At 39.8% G+C, this 8,387-nt stretch overlaps 1 long non-coding RNA gene across 2 annotated transcripts; it reads left to right on the top strand.

The window, feature by feature from the left end:
* The first annotated feature begins 235 nt into the window (after positions 1-235).
* LOC140886194 (uncharacterized) lies at positions 236-8,096 on the top strand. Of its 2 annotated transcripts, none has more exons than XR_012151469.1 (4): positions 236-308; positions 677-739; positions 829-871; positions 8,034-8,096. It is a non-coding gene; the product is annotated as an uncharacterized lncRNA (long non-coding RNA). The 2 variants fall into 2 exon arrangements; XR_012151468.1 differs by lacking the exon at positions 8,034-8,096 and adding an exon at positions 1,414-1,582.
* Positions 8,097-8,387: the final 291 nt, after the last annotated feature.

The following is an 8,387-nucleotide window of genomic DNA, read 5'->3' as shown; positions in this document are numbered from 1 at the left end:
ATTAGGATTGAAATTGAATGAATGGAGGAATTAAGGACTGAATTGCAATTATTGCATAGTTGAGGGGCCTAAAGTGCAAAATTGTGATTGTTAGTGGGACACTTGTTATTCCTAGGCTTAGTCACGTGTAATTATCTTGCAATTCCATCAGATTCTTCAGCCCAAGGAAAGAAAAGAACCGAGAGCAACTTTCAAGAGATCTTCAAGCTTCATCTTCATTTTCAAATCCTTATATCTTGAGCTACGGTTATCCGAATTCGATTCCGAAAGATGTTTTGGAATCCTCTCGACAAGACCTTCGATTTGATGTAAGTTTTTCTGTCTTTCATGTTGGTTTGAGAATTCGAAATGGACAGGGATCAGAAGTTGGAATGAATTTGATGGTTTTGATCTTCTAGCTTTGATGTTCTTGAAGTTTGGTTAAAGAGTGATGTGTATATCATGTCCTTATGATTTCCAGATATGTTTCGATTGATATATACTTGCTGATATGTTGAGTTGAGTTGTTGAACATCTGATATGAATGTTAGAAATGATTTAGAGTTGTTCGGGATCGCCAAAGTAATACCGAAATGCCGTCGAACTCTTGAATCGAAATGATTTGCTATTGTTCTTGGAATCTGAAGTTGTTGAACTATTAGCTGATGATTCCTTGTTTGTTATGCTATGATTTCAGTGTGTAAACAGGACAAGTGAACTCGAGAACGTTGAATTCGAAACCGATAGAAGAACACACAAGGTTGGTTGAGTTTCCTTTGAAGTTCTTGTGGAAGGTTGAGTTGATATTGAACAGAATTTGAGTTGTGTTTGGTAATTGATCTTGGACAGAATTGGACAAGCTCAAAGACATCCTAGACATCACATTTGAAAGGTAAAAGTGGACTACTATTTGATTGGGATTACAACTCGAGATGGTTTGTATCGAGTTCCCACAATTCACATACTTGTTTGCTTAAGTGCTCTTATGTGTTTTACCTTGATTACTTGGATAAGTCTTTGATATAATGAATGCTTTGATTATGATATATGTTGCATTCATCTTGATGACTTATTCCTTGAATTTGAAATGAACGGACACGTTCGAATAGACGATTTGAGGGATTGTATATGTATGGCCTGGGTGGTTGTTTTAGCCTAGTGTCTGAACTACATATATAATGGCTTCAAAGACTAGAGGAGCAAGATAGTAGCCCCACCTCGATAGGGTGTGTCGGTGGATTAGCTATGATATCTTCTTCTCGGGATCCCAGTCGATGAATGACGAAATGAACCTTGTTTTGAAAGCATGCATTGTATTTACTTCTATATCATGATTGTGATATTGATTATGCATGTTTAGTTGCTTTTACTGGGAAATCTATTTCTCACCGGAGTTATCCGGCTATTGTTTTGTTGTATGTGTCATTGCAATAGGAGGAAGTGGAACCGGGCAAAGGCGGACTTAAAGAACAAGGGATGAAATCGATATAGCGTGAGGATCCGAGTTAGGAGTTATGTGTGCTGTCATGAAGTTTATTGAGTCTTAAACATGATCATGTTAGAAGATACTTGTACCAAGACTTGTAGATGATTGAGTTGTGGTTTTGTTGATGTTTATAGGATTGGAAATATATTGTAAATCCTTGAATCAACATAAGGTGTCTTGAACTTGATATATGACAATGTTATTGCATGTTATGAGAATTATGATTATGTTGTAAAGCCTTGGAATGGTTTATTCCTAACAATTATAGCATGTTAGAATGCATGTTAGATGTTATGATTGATTAAACCATGTCTAGACTTTGGTAGGACATGATCTTGAATCAATCATAGGCATGATCTCGTTTTTGACAGCAGCTGAGCCATATTTTTTTTCTGTTGGTTTGGCTGGCGCACGGGCGAGCTCCTGCTCGCGCCCGCGCGAGCCAAGCCAGGGGGCCTCGGTCCCATTGGCCGGCGCGCGCGCGAGGGGTGATGCCCGCGCGTGCGCAGAGCAATTTATTTAAAAAAAAAAAAAAATTTTTTTTTATTCTTTTGTTTAGACTTTGATTATTGTCTAACATGGTTTAATAATGATTAATGAGATTAATGAGAGATTAGAACTCGGGTCATCACAACAGGTGGTATCAGAGCAAGACAATTCTGGACTTAGATAGACAATGAGTGGGGTAGATCGAGTCATCTGCTTTACTTATTTATGATCTATTCTATGATTTAATTACGTGATTGAATTACATGGTTTAAATGATAGCATGATTTACTTTCAAGTAATTTATTACAATATTGTATTTATTTTATTTGAAAGTATGAGTACTATAATTAACGACACATGTTTACTGGAATATCTGGAATGATTAGAGGCATGTGATCTGTTAATTATGATATGCTACCTGATTATCGGATTTGATTGGAAGCATGTCTTGTTGAGTACTTGTTCTTCGATTCTATATTTACACCTGAATCAGAACCGAGTCTTGATCAGAGGTAAGATGATCAGAGGAGGACTGAGATAATTTGATGATTTGGTATCCTAACCATTTTGATAATCAGATATGTCTCGACGACCAGGAAGACCTTCTCTTCGACCACAGGTTCCTACTCTACCACAGGTTCCTATTCCTCTGCCAGAACAGACAGTTCATACTCCACCGACAGTTGTTACACCGATAGTGCCTCGAGCTACTGCAGTGCCGAGTAATGAACAGGGAAGTACGTCAAGAGATATGACTGATATGACAGCAACTCCTATGGAAACACTTCTGAAACGTTTCCAATCCTACAAGCCGCCTACTTTGAAAGGTACAGAAAATGCCGTTGAATGCGAGGGATGGCTTGATGATATGGAGATGCTATTTGATTCACTTGACTACGGGGATGAACGGAGAGTTAGATTGATTGGGAATCAGTTGCATGAAGTTACGAAGAGCTGGTGGTTCACTACAAAAAGAGCTGTGGAGCGTAGAGGAACTGTACTGACTTGGAATGTCTTCAAAACTGAGTTCTACCAACGCTTCTTTCCTGTGTCTTACCGCAAGGATAAAGGGCTGAGTTTGCAAATCTGAAACAGGGGAATTTGAATATCGAAGACTACGTTGCAAAATTTTCTACATTGCTACGTTTTGCTCCACATGTTGCTGACAGTGACGAGGCTATGGCTGATCAGTTTATCAATGGCCTGAGTCCGGATGTTTTTACACTGGTGAATACAAGGCGACCGAATACCTTTGCTGATGCCTTGAACAGTGCCAAGGGAGCGGAAGCTGGTTTGATACAGCAGCGAGGAGCTTCGTATACCGCACAACCTCTGAGACAGTCACAACCTGCAGCTCCAACTCCGCAACAGTCTTTTCGATTTGAAGGTGGTAGTAGCAGTGGAAAGAAAGGGTTCTTGCAAGCAAGAGGAAAACAATTTAAGAAGTCTGGGAGCAGTTCTTCGAGTTCCAGTGGTACGAAGCAGAAGTCAGGAGTGTTCTGCAACATTGTGGTGGAAATCATCCAACCGATCAGTGCCGAGGTGTATCTGGGAGGTGCCATATATGCAACAGACGGGTCATTTTGCAAGGGTGTGTCCTCAGAGAAATACTGGACAGGCAAGAGGTGCAGAGTCATCACGATCAGTGGCTCAACCTGGAAGACAGGCCTCTTCTGTTCATTCTTTCCAGCCAGCACATCCACAGCAGCAGACTCGACCAGGTGGAGGTCAGGCAGGCAATCAGCCTCAGAGACAGCGGGCTCATGTCTTTGCTTTGACTGAGGAGCAGGCACAGGGAGCACCTGATGATGTGATTGCAGGTAACTGTTCTATTTCTGGTTATTCTGCTTATGTGTTGTTTGATACGGTGCATCCCATACGTTTCTATCTGCCAAATTTGTTGCATTGCATTCTTTGCCTGTTGAGTCATTACCAGTTGTAGTATCTGTTTCTTCTCCTTTGGGGAGGGGTCTTATCTCGATTCAGATAGTAAAGAATTGTGTACTACAGTATGAGGGTAATGAGATTGAGATCGATTGTTTTGTACTTGGTATGTCTGATTTTGATTGTATTATTGGGATTGATATGTCTGAATAAGTACAGAGCTACCGTCGATTGCTTTCAGAAGGTAGTGAGATTCAGACCTGAGATGGCTGGAGAATGGAAATTCTATGGTAAGGGTTCACGTGCTAAGATTCCTCTTATTTCTTGTATTATCTATGACCCGACTTTTGCAGAAAGGAGCAGAGGGATTTCTTGTTTATGCGGTGGATACGTTGAAAACTAGCCCGAACCTGGCTGACTTGCCAGTGGTTAGTGAATTTGCGGACGTCTTTCCGGATGAGATTCCAGGATTACCTCCGTATCGTGAGATTGACTTCAACATTGAACTGATGCCTGGAATTTCACCGATTTCGAAGGCACCATATCGAATGGCACCAGTGGAATTAAAAGAGTTGAAAGAAACAGTTAGAAGATTTATTGGCCAAGGGATACATTCGACCCAGTGTTTCTCCTTGGGGTGCTCCAGTTCTGTTTGTCAGAAAGAAAGACGGATCAATGAGATTGTGTATTGATTACCGGCAACTGAACAAGGCTACGGTAAAGAACAAATACCCTTTGCCTCGTATTGATGATTTTATTTGACCAGTTGCAGGGTTTCTTCTGTGTATTCCAAGATTGATCTGAGATCTGGATACCATCAGCTGAGAGTTAGGGATTCTGATATTCCTAAGACTGCGTTCAGAACCAGGTATGGCCATTATGAGTTTATAGTTATGCCGTTTGGTTTGACGAATGCTCCAGCTGTATTCATGGCTTTGATGAACCGTGTGTTTCAGAAGTATCTCGATGATTTTGTAATTATCTTTATTGATGATATTCTGATATATTCCAAGAATCTGATTGATCATGCTGAACATCTGAGAACAGTTTTGAAAACCTTACGAAGCCTAGAAATTGTATGCTAAACTTTCGAAATGTGAGTTTTGGCTGAAACAGGTTGTCTTTCTTGGACATATTATATCTGGAAATGGTATTTCTGTGGATCCAAGTAAAGTAGAAGCAGTAATCCGTTGGTCAAGACCGACATCTGTTCCTGAGATCCGGAGTTTTATGGGATTGGCTGGGTATTATCGTCGATTTATCAAAGATTTTTCCAGTATTGCGAAGCCCAATTACTCAGTTAACTCAGAAAAATGCTCCTTTTGTCTGGTCTGAAGCTTGTGAATCTAGTTTTCTTGAGTTGAAGACACGACTGACCAGTGCACCAGTCTTGACGATTCCTTCAGGTACTGGTGGTTTCACTGTTTACTGTGATGCATCTCATCGAGGATTAGGGTGTGTCTTGATGCTTGCGAGGACATGTGATTGCTTATGCCTCAAGACAGTTTGAAGTCTCACGAAACCAGATATCCGATTCATGATCTTGAATTGGCCGCCATTTGTATTTGCTTTGAAAATTTGGCGACATTATCTGTACGGGGAGCAGTTTGAGATTTATTCTGATCACAAGAGTCTGAAGTATCTATTTTTATAGTCAGAATTGAATATGAGACAGCGGAGGTGGCTTGATTTGCTTAAAGACTTTGATTGTGAGATTAAGTACTATCCAGGGAAATCGAATGCCGGCAGCAGATGCACTTAGTCGAAAGGTATGTTCTTTGTCCTTATCGACGATTGGTGTATCAAATTTGATTGAAGACTGTTGTCTGTCTGGGTTAGTATTTGATACGAATTATCAACCTCTTCGACTCTAATCAAATGAAAGCTGAACCAGCTTTATTGGTAAGAATTCGAGATGCTCAGAAACTTGATCAGAATATACAGAATTCTATTGAGAAAGTCAGATCAGGGCATGTATCTGAATACCGGGTTCGAGATGATCTTCTTTATGTTCACAATCGCCTTGTAGTGCCTGATATTTCTGATGTGCGACAACAACTACTGACAGAGGCGCATTGTAGTTCGTTATAGTATTCATCCTGGAGGTAGGAAGATGTATAATGATCTGAAGACTCGAAACTGGTGGAAACCAATGAAGGTTCTGATATCACTGATTTTGTATCTCGGTGTCTGAACTGCCAACAGGTGAAGGCTGAAAGGAAGAAACCACCTGGCTTGTTTACAGAGTTTAATCCGTGCCTGAATGGAAATGGGATCTTATTTCCATGGATTTCGTGACGAGATTACCTCGATCTTCTAGAGGTTATGATGCTATCTGGGTGATTATCGATAGATTGACGAAGGCTGCGTGTTTTATACCTTATCGTATGACGTACAGACATGATCAGATGGTTAGAGATTTATGTCCGTGAAGTTGTCAGATTACATGGTGTGCCGAAGTCTATTGTATCAGATCGTGATCCTCGATTTACATCTCACTTCTGGCATAGCTTACAGAGTGCTTTGGGTACTCAGCTTCGTTTGAGCACAGCTTATCATCCACAAACAGACGGGCAGTCTGAGCGTACCATTCAGACATTGGAGGACATGATTGAGAGCTGTAGTGCTTGATTTTGGCACGAGTTGGCAAGATTCATTACCTCTTTGTGAATTCTCGTACAACAACAGCTACCAATCGAGTATTGGAATGGCTCCATTTGAAGCTTTATACGGAAGAAAATGTCGATCTCCTTTGTACTGGGATGATATTTCAGAAGTACCTGACACTGGCCCTGATATGATACGTGATCTGACTGATCAAGTGAAGCTTATTCAGACAAGAATGAAGACAACTCAAGATAGACAAGCGAAATATGTTAACATTCGACGTCGACCTTTGTCTTTTGAACAGGGGGATCGAGTATTCCTGAAGATTTCTCCTTTCAGAGTTACAAGTCAGATTTGGCAAGCGAGGGAAGTTGTCTCCACGCTACATTGGTCCGTATGAAATTCTGGAGAAAATAGGCAATCTTGCCTATCGATTAGCTCTTCCTCCGGCGTTATCTGTAATACATGATGTCTTTCATGTATCAATGCTTTGAAAGTATCTTTCTGATGAATCTCATGTACTTCAATCTGATGAAGCTGAACTCGACGAGACTTTGAGTTATTTCGAAAAGCCGATTCAGATTCTTGATCGTAAAGAGAAGCAACTTCGTACGAAGACTATTCCGCTTGTGAAGGTTCAGTGGAGTCGTCATGGTATTACAGAAGCGACTTGGGAGACTGAATCAGATATGAGACAACGATTTCCAGAGTTATTTTCTTGATGTGAGTCTCCTTTAGTTTTCTGTTATCTGATATCTGTGATATGATTTGTTGATATTACTAAGATTTCGAGGACGAAATCGAGTCTTAGTGGGGGGGAATTGTAACGCCCGTAATTATTTAATTTTAATCCGAGAATTAATTAATTTGGGAATATTTGGAGTTTTGATTTAAATTCTAATATTCTTAAATTGATTAGGATTGAAATTGAATGAATGGAGGAATTAAGGACTGAATTGCAATTATTGCATAGTTGAGGGGCTAAAGTGCAAAATTGTGATTGTTAGTGGGACACTTGTTATTCCTAGGCTTAGTCACGTGTAATTATCTTGCAATTCCATCAGATTCTTCAGCCCAAGGAAAGAAAAAGAACCGAGAGCAACTTTCAAGAGATCTTCAAGCTTCTTCATCTTCAAATCCTTATATCTTGAGCTACGGTTATCCGAATTCGATTCCGAAAGATGTTTTGGAATCCTCTCGACAAGACCTTCGATTTGATGTAAGTTTTTCTGTCTTTCATGTTGGTTTGAGAATTCGAAATGGACAGGGATCAGAAGTTGGAATGAATTTTGATGGTTTTGATCTTCTAGCTTTGATGTTCTTGAAGTTTGGTTAAAGAGTGATGTGTATATCATGTCCTTATGATTTCCAGATATGTTTCGATTGATATATACTTGCTGATATGTTGAGTTGAGTTGTTGAACATCTGATATGAATGTTAGAAATGATTTAGAGTTGTTCGGGATCGCCGAAGTAATACCGAAATGCCGTCGAACTCTTGAATCGAAATGATTTGCTATTGTTCTTGGAATCTGAAGTTGTTGAACTATTAGCTGATGATTCCTTGTTTGTTATGCTATGATTTCAGTGTGTAAACAGGACAAGTGAACTCGAGAACGTTGAATTCGAAACCGATAGAAGAACACACAAGGTTGGTTGAGTTTCCTTTGAAGTTCTTGTGGAAGGTTGAGTTGATATTGAACAGAATTTGAGTTGTGTTTGGTAATTGATCTTGGACAGAATTGAACAAGCTCAAAGACATCCTAGACAACACATTTGAAAGGTAAAAGTGGACTACTATTTGATTGGGATTACAACTCGAGATGGTTTGTATCGAGTTCCCACAATTCACATTACTTGTTTGCTTAAGTGCTCTTATGTGTTTTACCTTGATTACTTGGATAAGTCTTTGATATAATGAATGCTTTGATTATGATATATG

This window comes from Henckelia pumila, chromosome 3 (genome assembly GCF_033568475.1).
Source record: "Henckelia pumila isolate YLH828 chromosome 3, ASM3356847v2, whole genome shotgun sequence".
Classification (NCBI taxonomy): domain Eukaryota; kingdom Viridiplantae; phylum Streptophyta; class Magnoliopsida; order Lamiales; family Gesneriaceae; genus Henckelia; species Henckelia pumila.
Note: the sequence above shows the minus strand (reverse complement) of the source record. Positions and strands in the feature narration are given on the sequence as shown.